Source organism: Erithacus rubecula (genome assembly GCF_903797595.1).
Source record: "Erithacus rubecula genome assembly, chromosome: 4".
NCBI lineage: Eukaryota > Metazoa > Chordata > Aves > Passeriformes > Muscicapidae > Erithacus > Erithacus rubecula.
In genome coordinates this window covers 49,557,675-49,574,114 of record NC_136686.1, presented here as the reverse complement: position 1 = coordinate 49,574,114, position 16,440 = coordinate 49,557,675, and the positions used below count along the sequence as shown (strand labels likewise).

Here is a 16,440-nt window from a genome sequence, read left to right as displayed (position 1 = left end):
TTGTTGAATTTAGGGGGCAGAGGTAAGGCAGGGAAAAGGGAAAAAAAAAGTAATTCACTGATGTTGTTCTGACAGTAACTCAGCTATTCATAAACTTTTTATTTTTGTGCATTATACTTGATGTTAAGTATGATGCATTTCATCTCAAGAGCAGTTCTTTTTAATTCTTTCTCTTAGTGGAGGAAAAGGAGAGATCAATGAACTCCTGGTTATCTTAGATTGTCAATGAGCAGCAAATTTCTAGCTCAAAATATTTCAATAGATGTTCTTGGAGATGGAACTTGAATATGTGCACATAAAGGCTTCAGGTTTTGTTTCTTTTTCTTTTTAAAATTGTCTGTTAGTAGTGTTTCTTCAACTGAGGCTGGCAGAATTGGTGATGAATAAAGAGGCAGTTTAATCAAGGCACTTAACACAGTTGCTTGCTTTTTTCTTCTCTTATATGTGGATACTGAGTAGTTTTTCTTTAGCCAGCTCTAAACTCTGACCTCTGGTGAAAAATTATGGCTTTTGGCCTTTGGTCTGTTCTGATCATCAGCTGTCACAACTGGGCCCTGTTGACAACCCTGAAGTGGTTCTCAAGATAGGAAAAGAGGGTTTTAAAAGGATGTAGAAAAGAAAAGCAGGCAACCAAATAACTGTGCATTATGTGAGCTGGCTTACAATCTCCTCTAGATATCCATCCACAAAGGAATAAAGGGTCATCCCAGGAAGCAGCAAGGTAGAAGGAAAACCATCTGAGTATTAACTGCTTGACCTCCTGTTCCTAAAAGAAGGAGAGACTGGGTTAAAGCACAGGAAACTGAAAAGTCCTTGACTTGGGGTCAGCACTGCTTAGCTGCAACTAAAGCATCAGTGTGTCCTCAACATTTACTGTTATATTAGAACCAAAATGAGCACTGTGCCAGCACTAGGAAGAAGTTGACTCTCATGGCCAAAACCAGGGCAGTACATATTTCATGTGTTTTCTGTCACAGCGTGAGAAAATCTGAGAGCTCTTGTCAGAGAAGTACAAGACTTAGATTAACACACTGCCTCACGCTAAGATGTCCCAATTAAGGAAAGTTACTATCCCCATTATGAAAGTCATTGCCAATGAATGTTGCTGGGCCTAAATGTGTTCACTGGGAGACATCCTGATTAAGCAGATCTCCTGAGTGTATATCCTAATTAAATACTACATCTAATAATAGATATTGCAACAGGTCACTGACTGGGTGACAGGATATTCCTCCTTAGCAGGAATATTGAAATCAGGTTTATTCATTCATTAGAAACCACTGAGAACAGGAAAAAAAACCACCTCATATATAATGAATTCTCAATTTCTCAGAAAATAATCCAGTTTCTTTATTGGATTCAATGAATTCATAGAACTTCATAAAGAAAATAGAGAGAAACTTCTAAATTAGTGATTAATTATGTAATAGGTTAGTAATAGCAATTTCAGCTGAAAAGATTGCCACAAATTGGTGAATCAGCAATAACAGCCATGGTTGTTAATAGATGGGTGGAAAATACTGATTTTACTGACACCACATGTTGGAAAATGTTCAATAGGTGACGCATCTCAGGTAGTAAAGTATTGACTTAGTATATTTATACAATTTCAAGGTAAAATTTCACGGAAGAAAGTTGAGAGCAAGATACAAGGAAATCTCTGTGTTTTATAACTTTCACTGGATGTCACAACTGTCTGTTACTGCTGGCTCCTGAGGGAGAAAATGATCCAGATGCTACCAGAAGGGCTGAGTGCCACCAGGAGCAGCATCAGCCTCAGCAGGCTGGGGAGAGGTTTCTGAGAGTCCATTAGAGGTTTTGCAGAATTCCTAAAAAGAAACCTAAAAAAAAAAAGAGAAAATCTAATATCAAAGACCTCCTGGTGGGAGAGCTGTTTTTAAACAGCTATAATAGTATTTATAAATAAATAAATAAATAAAATAGTATTTTTTCTATACTCTGATACCTGATTGAGTTTTCTCTCTATAAAGAGATGAAATAGATGAAATTGTAATGATCCTGGCCTTTTTGAGTTGGAGAGATGCAACTTTTCTTATAACCCCTTAATATGGAAAAATTCTTGATAGATCCACCCAAGGCACTGCTGCATGAAGAAGGAACAGCAGATTCTTCACATTTCTAGAGCTCACACTTAGAACAGTTGTCTAGAAAACAAGCAAGTAGAAACAGGAGGAAAGAGGGTAGATAGAAGCTGTAAAATAATTTCAAAGACAGAGTAGTAATGGAAAAAAAATTAAAAAGAAATCAAATGCTGAAATATAAAAGCGTTTTGAAGTAAAACACCTCCAAACTTGTAACAAAGTGAATGATGAAAAATTGACAAAAAAAAAAAAAAAGCCAAAAAAACCCCTAAAAATCCTCCCAACATTAATTGCACTACTGCAAGCACTAGAAATTATTAAAAAAATGAAGGACTTCTAAGAAAAGTGCATATTTGCAAATGAAAGCAGATACCTTCTGCTAGATCTGCTTGCCATGGTTTGCAGAACTTGAAAAAGCAGCATAGTTTTCTTTCCCTGTCATTCTTACCCATTAGCTGAGATATACATCTTCACCTTTTTTATGAAGTAATTCTTTCATGCCATTGACATTTCCTCTTTCCTAGGTGTTTGGAATACAACCTGCTGTTTTGTTGCTTTACTAAAGCTGTTGTGTTTTAGTTATTTCTTATAGTTTGTTCTTTTACACAGGGTAAGATGAAGTAAGCTGTTTATGATGTCCAAGGAGTTCCCCTTCTAGCTGACATAAAAAGGGAATGTCCTCATTGTCCTGCTAGGCCTATGCATCACATATGACACATGGTGGGAAACAAGGTGAAGTTTGCATTGTTGATTCAGTTTTGATCCTCTGCTAAGAAATGTGTTCAACCTGACAATGAATAAAAAATGCAATTGAAGAGGCATAGGTCTGTTAAAATACCATTTTATAGGAAAGTGACTTTGTGGGTGTAGTGTGCAATTAAGCTGAGAAAATTCAAAAGATAGAGTGTAAGTTTTCTTATACTTTTAACCTGCAGAGATCAGCAGAAACTCTTTGTATGCTTTTCTTTTTTCCCTCTAAAAGAGCAGAATTTTATGCTTAGTACAAAAGAACATACTGTAGTTCACAATGTGATGAGGCATTCCTGAAATATTCTTAATATAAGTGCTTGAGAATCAACAGAACATCTTTATTAGAGTATTTAAAGTAGTCAAATTAATTTGAATCTTTGATCAACTCATCTTTAATCTTATCATTTCTCTAATAGAAAATCTAACATTTAATTATAGAGGCTTACATTAAAGTATTAAATACCAGAGTGTTTTACTGATCTTTTCCATGTGGCTTTGAAGATTTGAAATCTTGATTCTTTTGTAACTGTCATCAGAGAACTTTTCTTAGCTTCCTTGTCCCCATAAAGCAGGCAATTTGCCCATTAATCTTTTTTTAAGCACAGAGGTTAGATGTCTTTTCTAAACTTTTTTATCTTATGGACTACTCTGTAACCTGAAAATAGAGTTAGAATTTGATTATAGCAGCTTTTAAGTGGCAGGGGCTAGGAGAGAATAAAAGAAATTATTTTTTGCCAAATAATTCTCAGTAAAATATACTAAAGTGATAAAAGAATAAAGGGGAGGTTTCCCTCACTCTTTGTGTGGGGAGAATGACTTGTCCCTTAGTGTTTAACTTGTCTGTCATGGGGTTTCAGCACCCCAGGAAGCTTGGAAAAGACCCTTGTGTCTGATGGCGACCCTTCACTGTGCAGTCCCGCTGCATTTTGGAGGATAGTTTGACTGAGGGAAAAACCACCAACAGCATAATGGAGACACCTCAGCAGGTCTTTTTTCTGTTTGGGTATTTCCCTGCTGTAGGCAGCTGCCAGTGCCTGTGAGGGACTCACACCGATGATTTATGGCATAACACTCTTTATTATAAGTATAACATTGTGACAGGTTGAGGTTCAAGGATTGTTGGGGATAGTACTGAGTGCAAAAATGCATTCAAAGCAATACACAGCAAGCTCTAATCCCCTAAAAGTATTCAGCACACATAGAGTGGTGCTTACCCAACAGACATCCCAGTGGGGCACCAGGCAGGTTCAGCCCATCAGCTGATCCCAGCAGTTACAATGGAGTCTCCCCTCACCTTTCTCCCATTCTTGACTTTCTTTTATGTTATTTCTTTATGTTGAGGTGGGGCTTGAGTGACTCTGGTCATGCATACCTTTGTTACTGACTGGTGTAAAATTGTCTCCACTTTTAAAGATGCAATCAAAAAGAATATAGAGCATAGGCCCAATGAGGGGTGGTCATACCTTGGAGTCAGGTAACTTCAGATGGAGGTGTGTGTTAATATTACTACTAGGCTTTAATGAACCCTGTTCCTTTGAGGGGAGTGATTCCACCACAGCTGTTGGGTCAGCAGCAGAACATCTCCCCCTCTCTCCCCTGGCTGACAGGTGTTGCATGGTTTATCAGCTGCAAAGTACCATCCAGTTCCCCTCCCTACAAGGATTTCAACAGAGCATGGCCATAATTTCTTCACTCTGCTCCACCCTCCATTCAGTCCCCCTTAGCACATGCTCTCAGTTGCAGATTGTGTGTTTGGGGAATCATTGTGGAATAGGTTTTGAGCATACAAACTACATTCCATCTGGGGAACAGCAACTATATTTTATTCCTTAATTTCATTACTGTTACAACTTCTGTTAGGATGCAAATGGAACTTTGCAGTCTAATTGTATTCCCATTCATCTTTTCATAGTGTGAGAGAGGGTTACTGTTTCTTTGTGGACGGACTTTATCTGTCCAGAGAAGAATGTTGCAAGACAGGGGTGCTGTTAAACGCAGAAATGTCATGCCAAGTTGCATTCTGCTAGCAGGACAAAAGAGAATAATCACTTTTCCCTGCTCCTTGGAGGTCTGAGTGCACGTCCTCATTCAGCTGCTGCTGGGTCAGCTGGGAGGGTTTTAAGCCCTGCAACCAGGGTCATTCTCCACCTTCATCCTTTCATGTAACAAACTCAGTTGGTCCCGGTGGTATGTGCTGACCATAGTGAACTCAGGTTGAGCTTAGCCAGTGCAGGTAGTAGTAAAGAGCATTACTGGAGTTCTGGCTGCAGAAGGTTTTGTAGCCTGGATCATGCCTTTGGATTGGGTTACTGTGGTGCCACTGCAGGAACAGCTGTGCTGGCAGGTCAGGAATGCAGCGTGGATATCAGGGATGCACATGGGGCTGCCTGCACATGGTGATCCTCTGTGCTGGGGTGGAGCAAGCTGTGTGATTGCTGCAGTGGTGCTGGGGGGCTTTCGCTTCCTGGAACATGGGTCCAGATTTCTTTGGGTTACTTCTCCTCTTGGATATGGGTGTGCTTTCAAGGTTCTTCTTGACTTACTACATTTCAAATGTAGTATGTAGCTAATGATATGAAGATAATCCCTGGAGAAATTGAAGCTGTGAGTACAGGAAATATGTCTGAGCTATTTTGCTATATGTCAGTGGCATTTTCATTAATATTTTAATGAAATCTTGCTGTTATGAATGAAAATAATATTAAGAAATGTTGCACTATGTAACTTTTCTTTATAATTCTTTTCACCTAAGCCATGTGACTCATAACTTTTATGAGTTTTTAAATCCCAACTGGGCAAGAAGAATAAAAATTAATGTCTCATCACTTGTACTGCTGGTTATATTGGATGATTTTGCTTTCCCTTGCATTGTACCACATTCTACTTAAGAGGTATCCGTTCCTGAGAGATGTGCTTTTTGTTAACAGGTATTTAAAGAATGAAGTAAGTTCTAGAGATAAGTTCAAATAGTAATTTAGATGGTAACATAAAAATTTTTTAGCCCAGTTCTTGAACTTTGTATTTTCCATGCTTCTTGCACATTCTAGAATATTTGGGGGTAGGAAGGAGTACAAGAAGTTATTTAACCTGTGTCACCTGCAGCAAGATTGACAAGATCTGTAACACTTCAAGGGAGATTTTTGTTTATGCTTGTAGGTATTTCCAATGACAGGTGTGTCACAGCACCCCTAAGCACCCTGCTTGAGTGTTTTAGGTGCCCTGGTTCTTTAGATGATTTTCCTGTTTCTAACCAAAATCTTTCTTGCTGAAATTTAGTCTCATACTTTGTGTCCTTTTTACCATTGACATAGAGAACATACTGTCTTTTGTGTAAGATATTTCATATAACATTGCATTTCATGTGTCATTTAGAATGGTGAATTAGCAGATAGGTGTAAGCTTTTTAAGTATGACTAATTTGATTGGAGGATTATTGATTTAAATGTCAGAAGAAAAAAACAGTAGGCAAGATATCTGCAAAAACCAGGAGACTTACATGGGCATTTAAAGATAAGAAATGCCACTGGAAATGTAAGATAGTGCTGTTTGACAGAAGTCTGCATGATAACAAATGCTATTAAGAGTATCTTGTACTTGACCCAAGTAATTTGCTAGGAACAGGAGAGAGTCAATACAAATGTCCAATCGTGAAGGGAAAGAGAATTTGGGCTTTTTGTTTCTTGGCTTTGTTTTTATTGTTATTAAAACCACAAAATATGTGTCTTCAATAAGTAGCCAATGTTAAAAAAAAAAAAAAAATTATCTGTATTTGATTATTGTTGAGATGGTCAGAATAAACTGTGCAACTATAACCTGCACCAAGTTGTCTTTCATTTGTATTTCCAGTGGTAAAAGTACTTTTACCAAAATCATCATGAAAATTTGTCATTTCTGATGTGAACATAGTTGAGCTTTTTGACACTGGTTATGGACAAACTCCACTGTAGTGATTTCAAAATTACCAGTAAGATGATTTCCTTACAGTGCTTCGTAGTTGTTCAAGGGCTGTAGAACACGCTGTAGGCAGACAGTAAATGCTGCCAATCTCTGGAACAGATTTTAAAGAAACAGCAATTGATAGCACAGGGCAGATTAAATGTGTGCTCCAAGAGTTGCCTTGCCTTCCAGTCATGGTGCTAAAACTTGCCTCATCACAACTTGGCTTGCACAGTGGACCTTCTGTTACCTGTGAGGAACAAAAGTAACTAGTTCATTTTCAAGTCTGGTGGAAGGATTGTTTCAGGCAATTTTGCTCTTAATGCGAGACTTTTGGGAAGCATTGTGGATCTCATAGTTGTGTTCAAAGATAAAAGATCAATTATGGGGTTGTATCATTAGCAAATATTATTTCTCTTTTTATTCTTTTTTTTTTTTTTTTTTTATTTGATAGAGAGTTCTACAGCATTTCTGCAGAGCTGTTAGGAAGCTGAAAGGTTGTTCATTAAGAAACGTTGGTCCATTTCTGCAAACTGTTGTAATTTTTTTAGCTCTACCATGCAGCTTCACAGTAGTTTTCCTGAGAAAGCTGAAAATAGTTTGTGGAGATATTTCTTGTGCTATTTCTGGTTTTTCTGCTGATGTGACATACTGCTTTGATGTCCCCTGCTACATAACAACTTAATGTCATCTGCAATGACTTCCCAGTGCAGAGAAAATATGGAAGTTTGCAATTGTTTACCTGCTGTGCATATTTGATGGAAAGTTTGCACTGGGTTAACTCATTCTGTTTGTCGTGGCTTCCATTAATCTGAGATGCACTCTGCAGCTGTGCTGGCAGCACTTCAAAAAAGGGAGATTCAGACCTCTGTAGTATAAAATGAAATACTGAATTTCTGCTAATAATATAAAATTAAAAAGTAATGTAACCTTCATTAGCACATTTCCAGCATGCATTTTATGGAGGAAAAAAAATAAAATATCCTGAAGCACTTTGCAAAAATGTCACTGATTATGATACCTGTGTGGGTGCTCTCACCTTGAAAGGTGATAAAGCCAGTATATATTTACAATGAGGGAATCGTTTTGCTATGCAGCTCTGTTTTAATACAGTGCTGACAAATGTATTCAACATATTTTCATGCTGTCCTATATTTAGTGATCCTCTGTAGTATTTGCAGCCAGGAGCTGTATGCCTTTAGATATGCCATGCAGTAAAGAAAGTAAAATATGAAAATAGGGAAGAAGACATTTTTTAAAATAGAATTTTTTAATGGAACCAGAACAATTTTGTGCTGGTAAGTGGAGCAAATAAAAGTGATGTGATACAGAAAGATTGTTCTCATCTCTCTTGTGCATTTGCCTTTTTAATTAAAATAAGTTAACAACTATGTACTATTTAAAGCTTTTCTGCACATGCCACAGGGCTTTCAGTGTCCTGTCATGATGAATCACCATGTATTAAAACATTGCTATGTCAGACAGACTTTGCTGTTTTGTGATAGTGTTGATTCAGCAAATGTAAGATTTGGGGTCAAGCAGTAGGGTACCATTAAAATATGAACCAACTCAGAGGTGCAATGTCACCTTAATGGCATGAGCAGCTGGCAGAATGGCCTTGCATTCTAAACATGAGGGGTAGGTAGTCACTCAGTCCTGTCAGTCCTGACTCACACCTTCATGGGCTCATGACATTCAGCTGTTGGTGAGGAGTGTTCTCGAAATAAGGAGCAAAACGAATTATTTCAAGAATCAATATGTTCTGTTCATGTATTAGGAATATAAATGTGTTGACTCTTCAAGGCATGATGGTGACATTACCTGCCTCTTTATGAGTAACTTGTGGTGTTAAAAGAACAAATGAGTAAAAGTCTTGAGATATGCATCAGCTCTTCTGTAGCAGTTGTACTTGGAGCTACCCTACTGCAGTGAATTTGCTTGCAGATCAATAGATAAACTGTGGCCTAATCATGCATAAATGTAAGAGTATGTGTGCATACTGAAATAATATGAACTCTGAGCTCAATTTGGGGCACTGTGATTGATATCCCCATTATATGACACGTGTACAGCAGAACCTGGTTTTATGTGTCTTTGGCAGCATTCCCATAAGATTGATTTAGTGTAATTACTGTCCTGTGTAATCAGTGGGAGTTTTATGTAAATAAGAGAGAGATTGAGATGGACACATAGTAGAGTGAGAAAAAAACAATTTTAAAAGTGAATTATACGATTAAGGTTGAATTGCTCTGTTTGCATGTCTTCTACATTTGTTTTCAAAAGTGAAACTTTGGACACCATGAGTAGCCATACAGAGACCAGCCACCAAAATCAATGCTGTGGTCAAAGCAGAGGTGTGTCTTGTATGTTAACCTATAACAAGGCCAGCAAATTACATGGCAGAGTACACTGAAAAAAAAACCCCAAAAAATCAACAAAACAACCAGACCAAAAAATAACTGGAGATGGCTTTATATCTTTCTTGCATGAATACTATTGTGGCCTCCTATTTTCCCCAGCTGTGACTTAGCTGGTTAAGCAAAGCAGAAACATTGCTGTTTTTCTTTATGCTGCAGAGCTGCTGAAAGGACTACACAATCTTCTGTTAGAGATCACACTCTAACTCTTAAAAAATTAAATAAACTGATAAATAAACATGGCCACTCACAGTCACTCACTTTGAGAGCAGACATGCACAGAAAGAAGTAGATATATACAGCTGCCATGTTTAGCAAGTGTGATTAAAAATACAGGAAAAACCAGTCCTTCCTGGAAATTTCCTCAGAACAGTTACAACCTAAAATGTCTGTTTGTTTAGCTCACATGCTTCATTTAGAACAACTTTAGCTCAAAAATTTTTGAGTGAATATTAGAGATTTGTGCCTAGCTTCTTGCTGGACTTCACCATTGTAAACTTTTGGGGTTTATAATCTCTGATTTTGGGACCAGTTCAGTAACTGGTCTTCTTCCCCCTTAAAAAACACTGGTACCTGAGAAAATGGACCCATGAAAATGCTGTTTCACACTGCTGTTAGCAGTAAAAATGATGGGAACATAAGTTCCACTGAGCAGATGCACTATCTGCTCACAGTAAGCAAATATCAGCTTCAACCCCAAATTTAGATAAGAAATTTAAATTTCTTGATAACCAGACATATTGTGTTTATCTGTCTAGTCTCAGCTCCTGTCATTACAGTAAGTATTTCAGATAAAAAGAAGCATGTGCTTTCCATGTAAATAAGAGATTAATGGCAGGTTTTCAGTTTTGAAGATCTTCTTCAGTTTGTGATAGCAAAGTGCTCCTGCAATTTGACTTCTTAATATAGCTTTTCCTCTCCCTCTTGTTCTTCCATTTCCTCCCCTTACAAATTGAGCACAAGTGTCTATGGTTTGTACCCAGCTAAGAGCTCTTCTCCAGATACACTTGTATTGAATGCAGTTTTTCTAGAAGAGATTAGTCTCAGCATATGGCTGGGATGTATGAGTTCCTTCCCATCATATTTAGCAATCCTGGTTTTTTTTTGGCATTAATCTAAGTGTTTTTTTCCTCTAAGGAATATTTCTTTCTTTCCTTCTTCTGTCTCCATCACAAATGTTATTATATTCCTGTGCATTTTACTTAATTCTTGATCTACCAGATAATATGGTTTGTGCAGAGGTTGAATACTAATTATAGAAGTTTTTCATTAATAAATGCTCAATTTTCAGGAAGTTCAGATGAAAAACCAAATCCCAATATTCAAGAGCTATTCCACTGATAGCACTTGCTGTTAGTGATGGTTTTGTATTTGGAAGAATAAAGTCAGTAGTTTTGCTCCCAAATTAAAGCATGTTGGCAGATTTTCTGGGTTCAAGCTGCAGTTTAACTGAATTGCTTATGATATTTTGAATTCTTCTTGTGCATGAGGTCGAGTCTGCAACACAATCTGTTCTCGGAGAGAAATACATTAAAAGCTGCCTCTCTTTTCTCAAAATGGGAAGACATTAACAGGTATAGAAGGCTGCATATTTTATTGCCAGTTCACATGGCAACCAGTTAAAACAAAACAAAAGAAAAATCCCAAACCTGAACATAACATAAACTGAAGGAATGAAAAGAAATTTAGTGTCTGTCTTGAGGGATAGTCCATCCTCCTCTGCCACATTATTCTGTTACTGTATAGCATGGAAATATTTCTGAACATGAAAATATTTTTTAATTGATAGGAACCATATTCAATGTAACCTATCCTTGTAGTAACAATGGAAATACTCAGTTTTGGAAAATCAGGAAAATAATGAAGCTTAAGCAAATCTAGCAGGGCTGCTTCATATTTCTCAATGGGATTATTAATAGTGAAAGGAAAGAGTCTATACTGCAGTCACAGCAGAGAGCTGTGTTCTGCATTTACAGTGCAGGGGCAGAACAATCAGAAGAAATTTAGAAAATTAACTAAGCTGTAATTAAACATATTTGAGATTTGAAATATATGCTGAAAATATTAACAGGAAAATCCCTTGCATTTTATTTGTATGTGAGTATGGTTGGTGATGCAGTAAGTAAGAATAAATTGTTTAGAAATAATTCAAACTTCATATTTTAGCTGCAAACACTTTCCCCTGCTGGCAGGAGCTAAAATTAGAGTAGATACATTTATATTGTTATATAAATGCACATTTTGCAACAACTGCAGATGCTGCCTGTCCTTGCAGCAGCTCGAAGAGACATCAGTAGGTGCATGGGATGGTTAGGGGAGTTTGCATATGCTATGTGAATTCCAGTCAATATTACAGAATTATTCTGTAGTTAGGAAAATTGCTGTATTGTGAGTATTTCTTGGCAAATGTTTATCTACGTTTGCTGACATGTTTTCCAAAATATACCCTTCAGCCTCAGGACAATACTTAAATTTTAGTGGTTGTACCTTGATCAAAAATGAATACAATTTGTCAGTCTGCAGGAAGATGGTGGAATGTGACTAAACACAGAATTGTCACGAAGATACTTAAGGTACAGCTTAAAAGGATTAGAAGCTCTGCATGTTAGCAAGACTTAGCCATCTCCAGAATCATGTATTTTTCATACTTACATAGTGAACAGTTTTGCTTTTAATTCTAGGTGTTGAATACCTCCAGTGTGACATGGTTAGGTTGAGGAATAGCTCTCCTGTCTTTTTGGCATGCAATCTGGGGAGACAACTGGCTGGTGGAGTTGAGGGATGATCTGTGAGGTTAGCACAGGGACACAAGCAGGGAGTTTAGTCATCAGGCAAGTCCTGGATGAGCCCTGGAAATACTCAAGGAGAGAGCAGTCTGGTGGAAGTTGTATGAAGCAAAACTTGATCAGATCTGGTGGAAAGAGTACGAAGCAGAGCTTAATCAGACCAGTGGTAGAGCTGGATAGTGAAACTACAAATGCAAGCTTGAATGGCTCTAAAAGGTAAAGCTTTATAGATTCTTCATGATTTTTGCTAGTATTTATTTAGCAGCTAGGAGGGTCAGAAATATTCAGTAACTTGTATTTCTCGGTGAAAATTTGTGCTGTCTCCACACCTCAACACCTTGTTTTCTGTAGAGGGCAGAGGGACATTTACAAGTACTTGTTTACAGTACTTTTCAGCAGCATTTTCCAAAGTACTCACTCATAGCTTTAACTTGCTTGAGAAGTGTTGTCTGATAGGATGAACATCCCGTGCCTCATTAATAACTAAGCTTAGTGGAGTGAGAGAGTGAGCCTGTAGCTCTGTGATTCACCTGGGAGAGAAGAGGCTTTGATCTTGGCTTTTTCTCTGCTTACCTCGATATGTGGAAACGTGCATCTGGGCCAAACTGCATAAGCCCTGTTTGAATGTGCACTGGGGAATGCAGGGGGCTAAAACAGGTTGGGCTTATTATGCTGTATTGTTATAGTGTTTGTGCACAAGAATTGGCCAAGAAAAGGAATTGTGAGAACAATAAGCAAACCTCTGTAAACACTGGTTGTCTTTGCAAACTGCAGCAAGTGGGAATGTCAAATTGCTCTCGTTCTGCTTTGAGTTCAGCTCATCTCTGAAGCAGTGAATTCTCATCTGAATTACCTTGATCTGCATGTGAGACAGACTGATGTCTTGTGTCTCACAGTCTCATTGGACTCTGTGTTTGAAATCCCCATTGTCGTCTTTTCCAAGACTTGCAGCTCATACTCCAGGAACAGGAAAATACATTCTGAGCAAAAAGTGGTTGGGTTTTTTTCTTTGTCCGTTTCCAGTTGTGTTTTTTTGGTTTGTTTGTTTGTGTTTTGATTTTTTTAGTGAGAGGAGAGCAGAGAGGAGGTATGATATGGTTAGTTTTGGTTTGGTTTGATTTCTGGTTTTACTTTGTGCTTGATAGGAGAAATATCCTAAGCCTTCAAAATAGTTTTTGATTTAAAGCTGATGGATTATCTGTAGACATAGGTTTTTTCTTTTATTTTGTGTGGTATTCCTGACCAATATTCAGGTGCTGTTCACTCACAATTACAGACTTCAGCATGATTAGCACACAGCCCTAACACCATTCAGGATCCTCTGTGCTTGCCTGCAGCTCTGTTTAAATGGAAAGAATGGCCTTTTACAAGGTCACAAACAGTTTTTCACCTTTCTTATGTAAACTTTAATATGCAGAGAAGGTCATTCTTCTCAATACCACCCTCACTAAACAGAACTAAGTCTTAAGTGAATGCTTATTTAGCCTAGTACCTGAAGCTGAGCTAATACAGGAGTGCATGAAAAAAATCCCGTGATTTGTGTCTCTGAAGATGAAGAAAGTAGACTGCAAAGCTTTTTTTTTTTTTTTTAATTCCACAGTGTATATGATGTTACATTGACTTATTTAAATAGTATTTCTTTTTTTAATAAAACTGTTCAATGGTGATACAAAGAATAAAAGCTGTAAGTGCTTAGACAAATTAGCTATTCCTGTTGAATCACATTTTTGCATTTCCTTCAAAGATGTATAGAAAATTTTTTTCTAAAGTAATTGGGCATGCTTTTTTGGTATACGAGTATAGTGAGTATGGGATCTATAAGGTTATTTGCTGGCTTTCTCACACATTGTTATCATTAAATACTGGTGTGTTTGTATGAGTAATTGTACTTTAGATTGCTTATTAATGACTAAAATTGCATTTACTCTGTTGTGGTTTAACCTCAGTCAGCAACTAAGCTCCACAGAGCTGCTCACTCACTCCCTGCCCCAACAGGACAGATGTAAGTGAATTGGAAAGGTAAAAGTGAGAAAAGCTTTGGGTTGAGATAAGAACAGTTTAATTATTTTTCTTTTAATAATAATGGTAATCATAGTGAACAGAAAAAGAGACAGGAATAAAACTCCAAAATACAAGTGATAGAAATGGAAGCAATTGCTCAGCACCAGCTGCCTGGTGCTCAGCCAGTCTTGAGCAGTGGCCCCTCAGCCAATTTCCCCCTAGTTTTACTGCTGAGCAGTAAGTCTCATGTCTGGAATATCCCTTGGGTCACTTGTCCTGATTGTGTTGCTTTCTACCTTCTCATGCACCCCACAGCTGGAGGACAGTATGAAAAGGCTTAGACTCTATGTAAATACTGCTCTGCCATAGCTAAAATAACTCTGTCTTACCAATCCTGTTTTCAGCAGAAACCAAAATCTCAGCCCCAAGTAGCTACTATGAAAGAAATTAACTCCATCCAAGCCAAAACCAACACTCTCAAATGTGTTTTAATTATCTTTCCCTGTAGGCCTTACTACAATATCAAACTATGTAAGTCTTTCATGGTTTTTTTTTTTTTTGTTTAATTAGCAGAGGCAAAGTCTTTAGCACAAATGGATTAAAATTCCCAGTACTAGATGAGACTGCTTTAGAACCACAGCATGCTTTTCTTTTGTTTGACATCCCTTTCTCCTCAATGTTTTTGTAATCCTATTATTTCCTTTCTTGAGAACCACAGAATACAGTAGTTACATCCCTGAGAGGAAGGGACAGACTGACAAGATGACTTGCTTCTTATGCTGAATTGATAGGTTGTTTAAATCCTACATTTGTAATGCAGATAGAAATAAACAGTCTTTGAGCAAAAGCTGATTAAAGAATTTGGTCAGAATTTTTTATTCAAAAGAAATTGCTTAGTTAAGTAAAGTGAAAATATTGATGGGGCCCAAGTGATTAACCAAAAATCCTCACCAACCCTCTCAGAAACCAAAAGCAAACCACAAAAAGTCATAAAAGCCTTGCCAGATACAAGACCCCAGAATGACCACTTTCATGATGAAGTCACTAAATGTTACTAATTTAACATAAGGATAAAGAATTTAAAAATATTGACACCATGGGATCACATAGCATTTAAGAGACTCAAACTTCAGTTCTATAAAGGCAAGAAGGCCCTATGCTGAGAATTACTTAAACAAGTCCTGGGCAGGATGTGTTTCAAGGTAAACAATTTAGTGAATCAGTGTGGAAAACAATTTTCTTCCTTCCGTTTCTGTTGTTATGCACCTACAGAAACTGTGGATGTAAATGAGATCCTCAACTGCTAGTTAGAGCTGAGCCCTTCTATACTCTTGACCTTTTTGCCAGCTTTGAGCTTAGAGTCCAAATCCTACATTCATATTTTGATTATTTGAGTTAGACCTGATTTCTGTATGGGGATAAGAGAATTACAGCCAGATATGGGTGTGAGCTCTTATTAGCCCAGACAGTGATCTGTCTTATAAGCTGTTGTTTCTGCAGTGCTATCTACTCTCCACTAACTCATCAATAAAGCATATTTATTGAATTGAGTCTGTTATCTTGAATTTTCTGTGGCCTTCCTTTCTTAGCAGTTACTGTGAATTTATAAGCTTTTGTGATAAAGATCTGTTCTTTAATATATTGCCTTTGGGTTATTTAGAGCCATCCTCTGAAATGTCCCACAGGGAGCTGTAATTTAACTTCACTTTCTAGAAACAGAAATCTGAGTATCCTGTTAAAAGTGAAAGTTTAACACTGGAGGCAATCTGTGAATTTTAGGCTAACAAGCTGGATGTATGACTCCAACTGCAAAATATGTATGAAAAAGTCTTAATTGAATAACATACTGCAAAATCAGTGTTCATAGGAAAAACACAGAAGAGTGTAGACTCCTTTGGGTAGCAACAGAGATAGTTTTGTACATAGCTTTTTGATATTTTGGCTGACTGTTAAATACAGATAAGCTGCATACTAATCCCAGTGCTTTCATATGGGATGCAGTCATCAGACAGCATCCACCAGGCAGTAACAAAGCAGCAGACATGCAGTGTGCCAGCACCTGAACTGAAAAGCAGCTGTGACGGTGTCAGTGGCAGAGCCATTGTTTGATGTAGCAGCCAACAGCAGCTCAGTGCCTCCCAGGAGAGCAGGTGAAACTGATTTTGTTCCACCAGGGATGGCAGAACAGCCCTGGTCGAAGTCGTGCTTCTCTTGGCATGGGCAGGAGTGGAGCGGATGGAAGCGAATCAGGAGGCAGAGGAGAGAGACCCAAAGAAGAGCTTGTCATGCTGGGGGCCGTGGGAGGCAGAGGACAGCAATCCCTTGTGCTCAGAGGGTCCAGCTCTCCCTCCCCTGAGCCCCAGGCAGACACACAGCCCCTTCCAGGCACAGCAGCCACGGTGCTCCAGCTCCTGCCGTGCGTCCTCCCTGCTGCCTCTGCCCTGCCCT

At 38.0% G+C, this 16,440-nt stretch overlaps 1 protein-coding gene across 4 annotated transcripts in view; it reads left to right on the top strand.

Moving 5' to 3' along the window:
* GRM8 (glutamate metabotropic receptor 8) overlaps nucleotides 1-16,440 on the top strand; it is a 309,552-nt gene that overhangs the window by 101,179 nt on the left and 191,933 nt on the right. The gene's annotated exons all lie outside the window — the stretch shown is intronic.